Source organism: Oncorhynchus kisutch, linkage group LG18 (assembly GCF_002021735.2).
Source record: "Oncorhynchus kisutch isolate 150728-3 linkage group LG18, Okis_V2, whole genome shotgun sequence".
Taxonomy (NCBI): domain Eukaryota; kingdom Metazoa; phylum Chordata; class Actinopteri; order Salmoniformes; family Salmonidae; genus Oncorhynchus; species Oncorhynchus kisutch.
Genome location: NC_034191.2, coordinates 41605887 through 41623293, shown reverse-complemented (window position 1 = coordinate 41623293; position 17407 = coordinate 41605887). Strand labels below are relative to the sequence as shown.

The 17407-nt window shown below is 44.6% G+C and overlaps 1 protein-coding gene across 2 annotated transcripts in view; it reads right to left on the bottom strand.

The window, feature by feature from the left end:
- LOC109909300 (leucine-rich repeat and fibronectin type III domain-containing protein 1-like protein) overlaps positions 1-16435 on the bottom strand; it is a 135712-nt gene extending 119277 nt beyond the window's left edge. Inside the window, exon 1 of one of the 2 annotated variants that reach the window (XM_020508382.2) lies at positions 15588-16435. The gene's annotated coding sequence lies outside the window, so the exon portion shown is untranslated. The remainder of the gene's footprint in view (positions 1-15587) is intronic. The other variant, XM_031796521.1, reaches the window with a different exon arrangement.
- Between the last annotated feature and the right edge of the window lie 972 nt (positions 16436-17407).

Here is a 17407-nt window from a genome sequence, read left to right as displayed (position 1 = left end):
CTCTCTCTGTCCTCTATAACTCTCTCTCCCTCTGTCCTCTAACTCTCTCTCTCTCTGTCCTCTATAACTCTCTCTCTCTCTGTCCTCTATAACTCTCTCTCTCTGTCCTCTATAACTCTCTCTCTCTGTCCTCTATAACTCTCTCTCTCTGTCCTCTATAACTCTCTCTCTCTCTCTGTCCTCTATAACTCTCTCTCTGTCCTCTATAACTCTCTATCTCTCTGTCCTCTATAACTCTCTCTCTTTCTCTGTTCTCTATAACTCTCTCTGTCCTCTATAACTCTCTCTCTGTCCTCTATAACTCTCTCTCTCTGGCCTCTATAACTCTCTCTCTGTACACTCTCTCTCTCTCTGTCCTCTAACTCTCTCTCTCTCTGTTCTCTATACTCTCTCTCTCTCTGTCCTCTATAACTCTCTCTCTGTCCTCTATAACTCTCTCTCTCTCTGTCCTCTATAACTCTCTCTCTCTCTGTCCTCTATAACTCTCTCTCTGTCCTCTATAACTCTCTCTCTCTGTCCTCTATAACTCTCTCTCTCTGGCCTCTATAACTCTCTCTCTCTGGCCTCTATAACTCTCTCTCTGTACTCTCTCTCTCTGTCCTCTATAACTCTCTCTCTCTCTCTCTGGCCTCTATAAGTCTCTCTCTCTCTGGCCTCTATAACTCTCTCTCTCTGTCCTCTATAAGTCTCTCTCTCTCTGTCCTCTATAACTCTCTCTGTCCTCTATAACTCTCTCTCTCTGGCCTCTATAACTCTCTCTCTCTATGTCCTCTATCTCTCTCTCTCTGGCCTCTATAACTCTCTCTGGCCTCTATAACTCTCTCTCTCTCTCTGTCCTCTATAACTCTCTCTCTCGCTCTGTCCTCTATAACTCTCTCGCTCTGTCCTCTATAACTCTCTCTCTCTGTCCTCTATAACTCTCTCTCTCTGTCCTCTATAACTCTCTCTCTCTCTCTCTGTCCTCTATAACTCTCTCTCTCTGTCCTCTATAACTCTCTATCTCTGTCCTCTATAACTCTCTCTCTCTCTCTGTCCTCTATAGGTCTCTCTCTCTGGCCTCTATAGCTCTCTCCCTCTCTGTCCTCTAACTCTCTCCCTCTCTGTCCTCTATAACTCTCTCCCTCTCTGTCCTCTATAACTCTCTCTGTCCTCTAACTCTCTCTCTCTCTGTCCTCTAACTCTCTCCCTCTCTGTCCTCTATAACTCTCTCTCTGTCCTCTATAACTCTCTCTCTCTCTCTCTCTCTCTCTCTCTGTCCTCTATAACTCTCTCTCTCTCTGTCCTCTATAGGTCTCTCTCTCTGGCCTCTATAACTCTCTCCCTCTCTGTCCTCTATAACTCTCTCTGTCCTCTATAACTCTCTCTCTCTCTCTGTCCTCTATAACTCTCTCTCTCTGTCCTCTATAACTCTCTCTCTCTGTCCTCTATAACTCTCTCTCTCTGTCCTCTATAACTCTCTCTCTTTCTCTGTCCTCTACAACTCTCTCTCTGGCCTCTATAACTCTCTCTCTCTGGCCTCTATAACTCTCTCTCTCTGGCCTCTATAACTCTCTCTCTCTGGCCTCTATAACTCTCTCCCTCTCTGTCCTCTATAACTCTCTCTGTCCTCTATAACTCTCTCTCTCTGTCCTCTATAACTCTCTCTCTCTCTGTCCTCTATAACTCTCTCTCTCTGTCCTCTATAACTCTCTCTCTTTCTCTGTCCTCTATAACTCTCTCTCTGTCCTCTATAACTCTCGCTCTGGCCTCTATAACTCTCTCTCTGGCCTCTATAACTCTCTCTCTCTGTCCTCTATAACTCTCTCTCTCTCTCTGGCCTCTAACTCTCTCTCTCTGTCCTCTATAAGTCTCTCTCTCTCTGGCCTCTATAACTCTCTCTCTCTGTCCTCTATAAGTCTCTCTCTCTCTGTCCTCTATAACTCTCTCTCTCTCTGGCCTCTATAACTCTCTCTCTCTCTGTCCTCTATCTCTCTCTCTGGCCTCTATAACTCTCTCTGGCCTCTATAACTCTCTCTCTCTCTCTGTCCTCTATAACCCTCTCTCTCGCTCTGTTCTCTATAACTCTCTCTCTCGCTCTGTCCTCTATAACTCTCTCGCTCTGTCCTCTATAACTCTCTCTCTCTGTCCTCTATAACTCTCTCTCTCTGTCCTCTATAACTCTCTCTCTCTCTGTCCTCTATAACTCTCTCTCTCTGTCCTCTATAACTCTCTCTCTTTGTCCTCTATAACTCTCTCTCTGTCCTCTATAACTCTCTCTCTCTGTCCTCTATAACTCTCTCTCTCTGTCCTCTATAACTCTCTCTCTCTCTGTCCTCTATAGGTCTCTCTCTCTGGCCTCTATAGCTCTCTCCCTCTCTGTCCTCTAACTCTCTCCCTCTCTGTCCTCTATAACTCTCTCCCTCTCTGTCCTCTATAACTCTCTCTGTCCTCTAACTCTCTCCCTCTCTGTCCTCTATAACTCTCTCTCTGTCCTCTATAACTCTCTCTCTCTCTCTGTCCTCTATAACTCTCTCTCTCTCTGTCCTCTATAGGTCTCTCTCTCTGGCCTCTATAACTCTCTCCCTCTCTGTCCTCTATAACTCTCTCTGTCCTCTATAACTCTCTCTCTCTCTCTGTCCTCTATAACTCTCTCTCTCTGTCCTCTATAACTCTCTCTCTCTGTCCTCTATAACTCTCTCTCTTTCTCTGTCCTCTATAACTCTCTCTCTGTCCTCTATAACTCTCTCTCTGGCCTCTATAACTCTCTCTCTCTGGCCTCTATAACTCTCTCTCTCTCTGGCCTCTATAACTCTCTCTCTCTCTGTCCTCTAAGTCTCTCTCTCTCTTGCCTCTATAACTCTCTCTCTCTCTGTCCTCTATAACTCTCTCTCTCTTGCCTCTATAACTCTCTCTCTCTCTGTCCTCTAACTCTCTCTCTCTCTGTCCTCTATAGGTCTCTCTCTCTGTCCTCTATAGGTCTCTCTCTCTGGCCTCTATAGGTCTCTCTCTCTGTCCTCTATAACTCTCTCTCTCTCTGTCCTCTATAGGTCTCTCTCTCTGTCCTCTATAACTCTCTCTCAATCTCTGTCTCACATGTTTACTATATTCCTCCCTCTCTCCCTGTTTCTGCCCATCCCTCATCTCATGAACAGATCCTCTGCTTTTTGGGTTATTTATATGTTTCATATTTAGATCTGGACCAATCTACTGGAGGATCTTTGAGGTGAATGAGTTCGGGAATGTGATTCTCCCTGCATAATTCTGATCATAAACCCCCCCCCCCCCCCCCCCCCGTCTGCTTTTTCCGCCCCTTATCCCAACCTGATGTGTGTCAGTAAAGTCTTAGCTCAGGAATCCTCTCGACCGGCACACTAACGCTAATGTGGATGGATGGATGCATGTACGCAGGCCCAGATGTGGCGTCATGGCCTGGTGACACTGAGCGGGATAGGTCTGCATAGATCCCACCGTCTGATAGGAGAGGATGCAGATGGTGACAGAGAACATTGTTATTTATATCATCCGCCCGGCAGGCTGCACTAGGCTGGGAGGGGGACTGGGAGAACACTGATATTCACAGGGCATTGCTGTGTGTCATAATTGAGTTGCTGGCCAAGTGCTGCGCCCACTAGGGCTAATATAAAAAGTCCAGACAGAAATATGTGACTTTGGACGTGTACGGCACAGGAGCTGACCTGGCAGTGAGGCCTGTCCCAGCCCGGGCACAGAGCAGTAGCTATCCATTAATACCCCCCCCCCCATCTAATCAGGCAGTGAGTGGCACCAATCCAGCTGCTTGGCAGCAGAGGTCAGAAGCAGGCTGATTGAGATTCTGGCCGCTCACTAGGCAGGATGCAGCGGGATTGAGTCACCTCGAAATGCGGCAGCCGGGGAGGAGGAGGAACAGCCCCACAGAGCCAGATCTGTTCCCCGGAGGGGATTCGGAGAGGGATTAGTTCAGTCTGTGGCAGTGGTTACAGCAGAGAGAGAGAGAGAGAGAGAGAGAGAGACACACAGGTGGTGGGGAGAGAATATAGAGCACAGAATACAGGCCAGCATATGAAGTCAAAGGAAGGCCAACTGTTGAGATAAAATAAATGAGGCGTAGGAATTTAAGGTTGACTTGTGTAATAACAGGCCGTGGGACTTTTTGAACCCCCATAATCCATCAGCGGATGACGTGGAATCTTCTGTAGCCAACCTAGTCAGATAAGATCGGGTTAGGGTAACCCTAACCCCTCACCCATTATCCCATACTTAACCTCTACCTTAGTGTAAAATGGCAAACACAAAGGAACTGAAAGACCCTCGTTTGCCGACCTAGTCATTCGGAATTCAAATGAGATCCTTCCTAAACGTTGCAAGCAAATTATTGCAATTATAATCGTACAGTTAACAGTGAGGTGCCATCGATGTGTCATCCTCTCGCTTTGATGTCACCCAAACGAATAAGAAAGGTCAAATAGACAACTGGCGTAATTAGCGAGTTAATAATAGTTGTACAATAGATGGAATACGAATTTGCTAATAGAAAAGTTTTGGGGAAATTTGAAAATGAACAGTAACAACAGGAACAACCAACATGAGATGCAGAAGGCTACAGTCCCCAGGTCCAACAATAGCCATAGAGCCCAAGGTTCCATCTTGAAGAATGGCTTCTGGCGTGAGATGGGGGAGCGATGGACCCCCACTTTAGTCATAAGCCTGGTATACAAATCTGTTCCATCACAGTGGGTGGTAACAGGGGGCTGATGGGTAATAATGACTAATAATAATAATATGACTTGTGATTTGATAAGGATCAATTAGTAAATGGCATGCTGGGCTAATTGTGGACCCATAGCTAAAAAGGACCATTGTGATGCAATAGAGCTACACTTAGTGGTGTTAAGTACTGGATTGAGTGGATGGGGTGGGGTGGGGTGGGGGGGGTTGAGGGGTTAAGGGGTGGCACTAGTGATGGGAGTGGGGTTATGAGCACTGTGGAGCTGACATACATGATGAGCAGGGAAAGCGGTGTCATTAAGTAAGGGATCTGGTAGCTGGCTGTGATGTTAGTCTTTGTAGAACATAATTATACATGCATAAAACACACTTCCTGTAAACCCTATGCTCGCCGGGGATTAGGACTTCCTGTCGTCATCATGCAGCACCGCGCTCACGACAAGGCCTACTCCGGTGCAGAAATATCTGCCTCAATCCCAGGGAGAAATTGTCACGTTCTGACCTTTATTTCCTTTGTTTTGTATTTATTTAGTATGGTCAGGGCGTGAGTTGGGTGGGCAGTCTATGTTTGTTTTTCTAGGTTTTGAGTATTTCTATGTTTCAGCCTAGTATGGTTCTCAATCAGAGGCAGGTGTCATTAGTTGTCTCTGGTTGAGAATCATATTTAGGTAGCCTGGGTTTCACTGTGTGTTTGTGGGTGATTGTTCCTGTCTCTGTTTGCACCAGATAGGACTGTTTAGGTTTTCGCACATTTATTGTTTTGTTAGTTATTTCATGTCTAGTTCCTTTATTAAAGAACATGAATAACCACCACGCTGCATTTTGGTCCACTTCTCCTTCACCACAGGAAAACCTTACAGAAATGCATCAAAAAATGTCATCAAAGAAACACATTTGGTGCTGTGCCCTCTTCTTTTGGAGAAGGCCCAACCCTAACACACATTTGGTGCTGTGCCCTCTTCTTTTGGAGAAGGCCCAACCCTAACACACATTTGGTGCTGTGCCCTCTTCTTTTGGAGAAGGCCCAACCCTAACACACATTTGGTGCTGTGCCCTCTTCTTTTGGAGAAGGCCCAACCCTAACACACATTTGGTGCTGTGCCCTCTTCTTTTGGAGAAGGCCCAACCCTAACACACATTTGGTGCTGTGCCCTCTTCTTTTGGAGAAGGACCAACCCTAACACACATTTGGTGCTGTGCCCTCTTCTTTTGGAGAAGGCCCAACCCTAACACACATTTGGTGCTGTGCCCTCTTCTTTTGGAGAAGGCCCAACCCTAACACACATTTGGTGCTGTGCCCTCTCCTTTTGGAGAAGGCCCAACCCTAACACACATTTGGTGCTGTGCCCTCTTCTTTTGGAGAAGGCCCAACCCTAACACACATTTGGTGCTGTGCCCTCTTCTTTTGGAGAAGGCCCAACCCTAACACACATTTGGTGCTGTGCCCTCTTCTTTTGGAGAAGGCCCAACCCTAACACACATTTGGTGCTGTGCCCTCTCCTTTTGGAGAAGGCCCAACCCTAACACACATTTGGTGCTGTGCCCTCTTCTTTTGGAGAAGGCCCAACCCTAACACACATTTGGTGCTGTGCCCTCTCCTTTTGGAGAAGGCCCAACCCTAACACACATTTGGTGCTGTGCCCTCTTCTTTTGGAGAAGGCCCAACCCTAACACACATTTGGTGCTGTGCCCTCTCCTTTTGGAGAAGGCCCAACCCTAACACACATTTGGTGCTGTGCCCTCTTCTTTTGGAGAAGGCCCAACCCTAACACACATTTGGTGCTGTGCCCTCTCCTTTTGGAGAAGGCCCAACCCTAACACACATTTGGAAAAGCCTTGTCCAAAAGACTCATTTAACCGATGCAGGGACAGAATCAGCAACACATTATTGACTGTCGACGCAAGTAAGCGCGTAGCCATTGTGAAACGATCAACATGAGAGCGGCTAATGGAGGCCAGGCTTCCTGGCGTAGCTGGCAGGAACCCTTGTCAAAGACGCCAGCTACATCAAGGTACAAAAACAGGAACCCAGGAAAAGGGTATCAATACATGTCTGACACATCCATCTCAGCACGCTTTCAAGTGTGATGAAAACACCTCGCACATTTCACTTCACCAAGTTTTCACATCGGCATACAGCTATTTCTGAAGTTCTGTCTTCCCCCCCCCCCTTCTCTATCTTGGAGCATTGTTGGGTTTTTCCTGACACCAGGATCCTTGGGGGTGAAGAGACTTAATTACCCCGCTGAAGTGTTCGGCTAACACGCCATCCTGGTTGATAAGCCCAGGCCTATGAGCTAGACTTGAAAAGATTTGTGGCCTGAAGGACTGGATGGAAGAACACCCGTTTAATAAGTGCTTACTAAGCGGGAACCGACACTTGCATTATCAACAGATCAGGTGATTGGTCCAAAACTGCTGAAATCTAGCACCTCGGTAGACGTGGTTACTGTAGCCTACAGGCACTGCTCAACCGAGAACAACTCTGACCATTATTTCCCCAAAACCGTTAACGAGACCCTCCGACAGGCAATTACTAATGGCGACGGAGCTCATTTTCAACACAACATGCCAGAAGCGATATCGCGCTTTACCATTCATTTCAAAATGCACCATGGAATACGCATGTACCTCTCGTCGTTAAGTTGATCTGCGATCATAGTGAAATGTTGTTCCAACTGTGTTCATTTTAGACACATTCATTCTGGGAGGAACTCCTCCATTTTGGGAGGAACATTTCAGGAACTAAATCCAACAGTTCCTTTTCGACTTGCCATGATTTGCGCTACATGTTTTACGGTCTCCAATTAGAAAATACAGTTTTAGCTGTAAATCATATTTCTGGAAGATCCAACTGATTTCGGGAAAATCCTTACAAACCCTTCCGAGTCCAGGATGCTCCACCAGGCCTATTCTCACATTTAAATGGTGAACCCAGGAGCAGATGGGGCAGCCATGTGCCGTATTATAGAGTCATGCTGGCACTGACAGCCACAGGCTGGCGGTATGATGTCCTCACCAGCAACATGGAAACTACATGGGCGGAGGGCACTGTCATTTCATGTGTCGCCTGTCATTGAGACAGAAGGGTAGAGGGTGGGAGAAGGGATGGAGGGGGGGAGGGGAGAATCTGGCATTCATCATCGCGGGACAAAGGATGCCAGACAGCACTAATAGATCTCGAGATACAATACCTCGGGAGCGCATGCGCTCTTTGTCAATTTGAGGACAGCGTATCTCAAGATTTCAAGTGTTTTTTTGTCACCTCCGGGCACACAGCAGAATGATAAAAGGAGGGAGATAACAGTCCAGACATGCACACAGATCTTTGGCAGCTGTTGAACAACAGAGCCAACGTCAGCCTACCCATTAACACACACAGGGAGTGGATCAATGCAAGAATGCAGAGGGCAACAGGTTACTGCCAAAATAAAGAACACACCAACATAAAGTGTCGTAAAAGGGCGTCGAGCCACCGTGAGCCAGAACAGCTTCAATGCACGTTGGCATAGATTGTACAAGTGTCTGGAGGAATGTTGGAGGAATGTGACAACCTTCTCCCACAAGAAATTCCATCGTTTGGTGTTTTGTTGATAGTGGTGTAAAACACAGTCTCAGGCGCCGCTCCAGAACTACCACTGGGACCGTTCTCCCACCCATCAAGGACATCTACTCGAAACAGTGCCTGAGGAAGGCCTGCAGCATCCTCATCAAGGACCCCACACACAGCAGGCATGAGCTGCTCATTCCCTCACCGTCAGGCAGACGATAATCGGAGCACGAGGTCTGATAACAACAGGATCAGAGACCGTCTCAATCTACAAGCCATCAGACTGCTGAACATTTGAACTGGAGTGACCACCTTCACTGACTCTCTGCACCCTAGCACACACACACACACACACATATATATATATATTTATACAGTTGAAGTCGGACGTTTACATACACTTAGGTTGGAGACATTAAAACTTGTTTTTCAAACACTCAACAAATGTCTTGTTAACAAACTATGATTTTGGCAAGTCGGTTAGGACATCTACTCTGTGCATGACACCATTAATTTTTCCAACAATTGTTTGCAGACAGATTATTTCACTGCATCACAATTCCAGTGGGTTAGAAGTTCACATACACTAAGTTGACTGTGCCTTTAAACAGCTTGGAGAATTCCATAAAATGATGTCATGGCTTTAAAAGCTTCTGATTGGCTAATTGACATCATTTGAGTCAATTGGAGGTGTGACTGTGGATGTATTTCAAGGCCCACATTCAAACTCAGTGCCTCTTTGCTTGACATCATGGGGAAATCAAAAGAAATCAGCCAATACCTCAGAAAATAACTTGTAGACCACAAGTCTGGTTGATCCTTGGGAGCAATTTCCACGCCCGAAGGTACCACGTTTATCTGTACAAACAATAGCATGGAAGTATAAACGCCATGGGACCACGCAGCCGTCATTCCGCTCAGGAAGGAGACACGTTCTGTCTCCTAGAGATTAACATACTTTGGTGTGAAAAGTGACAATCAATCCCAGAACAGCAAAGGACCTTGTGAAGTTGCTGGAGGAAACAGGTTCAAAAGTATCTATATCCACAGTGAAACGAGTTCTAAATCAACATAACCTGAAAGGCCGCTCAGCAAGGAAGAAGCCACTGCTCCAAAACCACCATAAAAAAACAGACTACGGTTTGCAACTGCACATGGGGACAAAGATCGTACTTTTTGGAGAAATGTCCTCTGGTCTGATGAAACGAAAATAGAAGTGTTTGGGCATAATGACCATCGTTATGTTTGGAAGGTGGAGGGGGAGGCTTAAAAGCTGAAGAACACCATCCCAACCGTGAAGCATGGGGGTGACAGCATCATGTTGTGAGGGTGCTTTGCTGCAGGAGGGACTGGTGCACTTCACAAAATAGATGGCATCATGAGAAGGATTGTGAAAAACGGAGGGAAAATGTATTTGGCTAAGGTGTCTGTAAACTTCTGACTTCAACTGTGTGTATATATATACAGACACATACACAGACAAACACACACAGACAAACACACACACACACACACACACAGTGCAATCGGAAATGATTCAGAACCCTTGATTTTTACCAACTTTTGTTACGCTACAGCGTTATTCTGAATTGAATAAATCCTTTTGTTCATCATCAATCTACACACAATACCCTATAATGGCAAACCAAAAACTGTTTATTAGAAATTTTTGCAAATGTATTACATTTAAAAAACTTAAGTATTACATTCAGACCATTTACTTATAACTTTTTTAAAGCACCTTTGGCAGCGATTACAGCCTTGTCTTCTTGGGTATGACACTACAAGCTTGGCACATGTGTATTTGGGGAGTTTCATTCATTCTTCTCTGCAGATCCTCTCAAGCTCTCTCAGGTTGGATGGGGAGCTTCGCTGCACAGCTATTTTCAGGTCTCTCCAGAGATGTTCAATCGGGTTCAAGTCCGGGCTCTGGCTGGGACACTCAAGGATATTCAGAGACTTGCACCGAAGCCAGTCCGGCGTTGTTTTGGCTTAGGGTCAAGGTCCTGAGTGCTCTGGAGCAGGTGTTCATCAAGGATCTCTCTGCTCCATTCATCTTTCCCTTGATCATAACTAGTCTTCCAGTCCTTACCGCTGATAAACATCTCAACAGCATTATGCTGCCACCACCATGCTTTTGGGGCGGCAGGGTAGCCTAGTGGTTAGAGAGTTGGACTAGTAACCATAAGGTTGAAAGTTCAAATCCCCAAGCTGACAAGGTACAAATCTGTCGTTCTGCCCCTGAACAGCCAGTTAACCCACTGTTCCTAGACCAGTTAACCCACTGTTCCTAGACCAGTTAACCCACTAGGCTGTCATTGAAACTAAGAATTTCTTCTTAACTGACTTGCCTAGTTAAATAAAGGTAAATAAAAATGCTTCACCATAGGGATGATGCCAGGTTACCTCCAGATGTGATGCTTGGCTTCATCAGACCAGAAAATCTTGTTTCTCATGGTCTGAGAGTCTTTACGTGCCTTTTGGCAAACTCCAAGTGGGCTTTTACTGAGGAGTGGCTTCCGTCTGACCACTCAACCAGAAAGGCCTGATTGGTGGAGTGCTGCAGAGATGGTTCCCCCATCTCCACAGAGGAACTCTGGAGCTCTGTCAGAGTGACCATCAAGTTCTTGGTCACCTCCCTGACCAGGGCCCTTTTCCTCTGATTTCTTAGTTTGGCCGGGTGGCCAGCTCTAGGAAGAATATTGGTGGTTCCAAACTTCTTCAATTTAAGAGTGATGGAGGCCGATGTGTTCTTGGGGACCTTCAATGCTGCAGAAATGTTTTGGTACCCTTCCCCAGAGCTGTGCCTCTACACAATCATGTCTCGGAGCTCTACGGACAATTCCTTCAACATCATGGCTTGGTTTTTGCTCTGATATGCACTGTCAACTGTGGGACCTTATAAAGACAGGTGTGTGCCTTTCCAAATCATGTCCAATCAATTGAATATACCGCAGTCAAGTTGTAGAAACATCTCAAGGGTGCACCTGAGCTAAATTTCGAGTCTCATTGCAAAGGGTCTGAATACTTAAGTTTTTTTTTCACTTTGTCATTATGGGGTATTGTGTGTAGATTGATGAGGAAAAATTAAATGTAATCGATTTTAGAATGAGGCTGTAACGTAACAAAATGTGGAAAAAGTCAAGGGGTCTGAATACTTTCTGAATGCACTGTATATATGCTACCGTTCAAAAGGTTGGGGTCACTTATAAACAGACACCTCACAAGGCCTCAACTGGCAGCTTCATTAAATAGTACCCACAAAACACCAGTCTCAACGTCAACAATGAAGAGGCAACCCTCAGGATGCTGGCCTTCTAGGCAGAGTTGCAAAGAAAAAGCCATATCTCAGACTGGCCAATAAAAAGAAAAGATGAAGATGGGTAAAAGAACACAGACACTGGACAGAGGAACTCTGCCTAGAAGGCCAGCATCCCGGAGTCGCCTCTTCACTGTTGACGTTGAGATTGGTGTTTTGCTGGTACTATTTAATGAAGCTGCCGCTTGAAGACTTGTGAGGCGTCTCTGTGTTGTTTCTCAAATTAGACACTCTAATGTACTTGTCCTCTTGCTCAGTTGTGCACTGGGGCCTCCCACTCCTCTTTCTATTCTGGTTAGAGTCAGTTTGGCTGTTCTGTGAAGGGAGTAGTACACAGCGTTGTACGAGATCTTCAGTTCAAGTTTCTCGCATGGAATAGCCTTCATTTCTCAGAACAAGAATAGACTGACGAATTTCAGAAGAAAGTTATTTGTTTCTGGCCATTTTGAGCCTGTAATCGAAAGCACAAATGCTGATGCTCCAGATACTCAACTCGTCTAAAGAAGGCAAGTTTTATTGCTTCTTTAAATCAGCAACACGTTTCAGTTGTACTAACATAATTGCAAAATGGTTTCTAATGATCATTTAGCCTTTTAAAATGATAAACTTGGATTAGCTAACACAACGTGCCATTGGAACACAAGAGTGATGGTTGCTGTTAATGTGCCTCTGTAGATATTCCATAAAAAATCTGCCGATTCTAGCTACAATAGTCATTAACATTAACAATGTCTACACTGTATTTCTGGTCAAGGCGTTACATGTCCAGGCCCGTCTGAAGTTTGCTAGAGAGCATTTGGATGATCCAGAAGAAGATTTGGAGAATGTCATATGGTCAGATGAAACCAAAATATAACTTTTTGGTAAAAACACCACTCGTCGTGTTTGGAGGACAAAGAATGCTGAGTTGCATCCAAAGAACACCATACCTACTGTGAAGCATGGGGGTGGAAACATCATGCTTTGGGGCTGTTTTTCTGCAAAGGGACCAGGACGACTGATCCGTGTAAAGGAAATAATGAATGGGGCCATGTATCGTGAGATTTTGAGTGAAAACCTCCTTCCATCAGCAAGGGCATTGAAGATTAAACGTGGCTGGGTCTTTCAGCATGACAATGATCCCAAACACACCGCCCGAGCTGGGAATTGCCGGGGACCTTACAATACGATTATCACAACACTTAGTTGTCGATACAATATGTATTACTATTTGATACTGTAATTTTATTGGGATTCCATGTTAAAAACATATTTCTCACCATATTGTCTGCCGCAGAGGGACAAGAGAGAGCCACGACATAACGAGTCTTGATCAGTCCTGGAAATAAAAGTGCTGAAAAGATACTAGCTCCTTATTTTAAAAGAAGATGGAGAACAATCTGTGGTTCAGTGAAGGTACAGGCAACTAGCGGAGCAATGATATTGCGATATAGTCAAAACAATACGATATTCGTCCAAAATAATATCCTGATATTTAACTGAATCAATAGTACACATACAACTGCAGCTACCAGACTTATAATGATTGCCTAAATACTGCATCATTTAAACACTTGCTCCCCAATCCCCCCTTCCCTGAAACACATGTACATTTTGGACTATAAATGGTGGCTTCCTGTATTATACTTATGCTAATATGTTTTCTTATTGTTGTTGCATTGAGAAGTAACCTGCAAGTTAGCATTTCATTGGACAGGATATACCACGCAGCACATATGACTCGTAAAACTTGAAACTTGAGAAACTCAATAAGTGTTCAACTGGGTTGAAGATCTGGCGACTCCGATGACCATGGTATATGGTTTACATTGTTTTCATGCTCATCAAACCATTCAGTGACCACATGTAACCCTGTGCATGGGGGCCTAGCCATGGTCGCTAAAATAATGGCCTGCCCTGCTTGTTTATGCATGACCCTAACACCTCAGCTCCACTATACGCATTGCGTTACCTTGCCATCAGCGTCAGGACCATGTAACGTTCTGCCTGCTACACCGGAATGCATTGTTTTGAGAGAGAAGAGGAGCAGAAACAAAGAGCGACTATATTCTATTTCCCCTATTGTACTGTTCCGTTATGTATAAGTGCAATAGCTTTTGTCCAGTTATTCGCAAGTATTAATTCAGTTGTTGCTAATGGTTGTACTAAATTATCTTCCAATTACACAAGTTGATTTTGTTTACATTGTGAACATAGTCAAGGTGGCTTGACTTCATAAATCTTAGCAAAAACAACCAGTGCTGTCTACTCGAGGCCATGCAATAATCAACTTTATTTCTCCTTATTTCTTTAAGGAATGACAGGATGAGCTGTCGCGTCAGCCATCGAGAATTGAACCTTGGCCATTCTTGAGCTTGGACGCTGCAACGCGAGCGCAACATGGGCAGTACAGCAGCTTCGATTGACTTCAAAGGAAGGCATTCCCTCAATTGCGGACGGCTGATGGCAACGCCGGATGCCCGGTGGCAACGCCGGGTGCCCGGCGGTGGCTGTAGTGTAGCAGGGCCTTACACCCCTGCTTCTCAACACACTTTGCATCCTTCATTTGTTCCATTATTGTTTCCATTATTTTTGACAGTTACCTGTATCTAACCAGACAAACATGCACGTGCTATCTGACCTGGATGGTTTAGTAGCATATTCACTTTGTTTCCACAGACATAAGGACATTGCCATGTGAAGCATAACTGACTTTAGCTCATGTGAGGAGGGAGCTGCAAAGCGCTGGTGCTCCGTGGCCCCCTACCTGCAGTATAAAATAAGACATTATCAGGCACTGCAGCTTGACATTCAGAACACTCCTCGCTGGATTTACGGTAGAAAGGATATACAGCTAGCTGTAGAAAGGATATACAGCTAGGTGCTTCATCAGTGGGAGAAAAAAAAATGCACAGCCATGAGTGGGCAATGAAGAGGAGACCACCTCGGGCGGCGGCCAAAAGCCGAATTGCACAAGCTCAACGACGTGCATTAGGCTAACAGCCAAGTAGCTCAGGTGGAACATATTCATTAAAAGTGGTCCTGTGTTATGTAATGCCAAGGGAGGCGAATGATTAAAAGTCATTTTGAATTATTGAAGAAACATAGATCCACCACGGGGCAATACAACAACAACAAAAAAAAGGGTAGACCAGAAGTTGTGAGTAGACGAGACGAAATTGTGTTACTGCTCATCACATTAGTCATCACATTACTCATACGCAGAGGCATTTCTTAAACGTCCTCCTTGACGTCGTGGGGAACATCAGTGTCCCAACATAAATGCTGTGTAGCCTTGTGGAATTGCAAGGTGATTGGAGATCGATTTCACAGACACGGTCTCGCCCTTTTTCTGTCTTTTTGAAATGGATCAACACAAATAAACACGTTGGCTAGGTTCCGTTCAGTCAACGTTGTTTAAAATAACTTCCAATGCATTCGTCATTATTAACACTTTCTTCACATTCTAGGCTACCATCTCCATTGGCCACAGTGGACTTGACACACAATCGAATCGATTTAGAAAATGCAATGGCTATAACGAATCGTAAGAAGCTTATTTCACAAAGTCGCCAAGCAGTTTGGTGTGCTGTACCAGTGCATGTCGTATTTGTCACAAATCAAGACAGAGAAGGATGATGATTGGATGAAAGAATGTAAGTGGTAAATATCTGGATGGGGGAACAAACTTGATAATGACCATAACTACATTTCTTGTGGTTGTTTGTGTCGTGAGACAGTCAAAGAAGACTAGAGTAGTCACCTTTCTCCCAACGAATGGTGCAATTGCCTATCCATAGACCATTACGCCGCATTCTGTTTTAGACTCCCACCAAGTCAAACAAACCACACCTGATCCACACCTCGTAATAGCCTACCATGAAAAAGGAAATTACACAGGGAACTCTACTATAACGTAACAGCTCAATGTGACAATATGTAGAAACAATTCTCACTTTTTTTCTTACTATGTTTTGTCCGGATTGAAAATCATGCATATGAGAAAACAATGAAATCATGATGATAGATGGTTACCTCTATTCCCGATATTCCTGATGTTGCCTCTCCGTCATATGTCAATCTCCAGGAGGCTATGCCACGAGGTAAATAGCCCGAGTAGATTTTAACAATAAATGCATCGATTTGCCGCCGGTCTGCTTCCCCAGTAACAGAGTGAAGAAGCAACACAACCAGCCAAGATTTCTGGACTTGGTGCGCAAAGAACACTCACTTGCACCGAGGAGGGCAGTTGCGTTGCAATTAGTTCCCACATATATTATCACCCAAATGAGTAGCATCTGTGCGTGCGATTTCCATGTCTGACATTTCTTACTTTTTTAGCTTCAAATAAGCCGACCCAGACGGAATAGCCCTGTTTCCCAATGTTTTCTGCAGAACACAACGGACATTCTAAATAGTGGCAGTGATTGTAAATTAATCTGCTGAGTCCATCATATCCGAGCCCCGACCTCGATCATTAGTAGCCTTGTTGAGGCAGGAATATCCGTATCAGGTATACATCCTTTGAGCGAAGACCTGGAAGTTCAGTCGGTAGTGCCTGGTGCTAACCGGACGACTCACACTACATTCCGCTGCTCTGTAGTTCGCGGAGAAGAAACTAACGTCCGTGGGCGTGGCGTACCTTTTGACCGGAGCTAAGAGTCTGGATAGCCAGGAAAATTCTCTCCACAGCTACATGCCGCAGCCGGCCAACAAACTCTGTACACCTCCGACTTCTATTGTCAAAATGGTACTGCGTTTATGGGACTACAAATCGGTAATTCAAATCATGCCATCGAGCGTGGTGTTTTGCTTTAAGAGACAGTGTATTGCCTGCTGTCAAAGATCACGTTGTATTGACAGTGAAGCCTTGATCACGAAAGAGAGGACTCCTCAAATACAAAAAAAAGAGCACAACATTTATGATGATGATGATGATGCGTGCGCTTTGACGAAGCGTCTACTTTAACCAACCCACAGCAGGGAGTGGATTACTCTGCTCAATTTACATGTTTTATAGGATTAATCTGAGGAAATGTTCTACATGCAAACCGCTATATTTTCAAAGAGCCATATGATGGCGATGTTTCAGAAATGAGCTAAAACATGTGGTCGGAATGTGTATCCTTTCTGACACATGTAGATTATAAATGTAATATAGCCTAATATATTTATCTCCCCCCCCTGTTGTGTTTGTTTCATGTTAATTAATTCTGTGTTCCTGGTCCAAAATGACCACCCCATTATAGCCGATTATTAATCCACAATAATACATATATTATCACCTAATGTTGTGTTAGATCTTTTTATCAACTTAAGTTCTTGTGAACATTACATGTTTTTAACTTCTATTTGTTATTTATGGCCTGTAGGTCTCATTGTCCTGAGCTCATACAACTCGTTTTTTAAGTAAACAAAAGCGTAATGTATGGCTTATTTTGACTATAACAATAATCAGAGGAAACATATTGTGCTATTTATCACAGACTACTTTGAGTCAAAGTTTAACAAGGACTTTCTCCTCCTCATCAATGTCATGATCACAGTTATGATCATGAGCCTCACATACAGTATGTTGTTTGGTCATTGTTCTGCCACAGAATGGATTGTGAGCAAGTCCTCAAAAAAGCTTTATATACCAGAGCTCAGAGAAAAGTTCTATATATTATTGAAACAATGTTGCGGTTTTTTTTGTGAGAATGACAACAGGTGTGGTTAATTTGGGGGAAAGATTCTATTGGGGAATGGTTCCTGAGGGGGTTGCTATGGAAGCCAAATAGGGGAGTAAGGTTTGTGTGTGTGTGCTCAAACACACATGCATGTGGGAGGTTTGGGAGAGGAAGTGTGTCCATCTG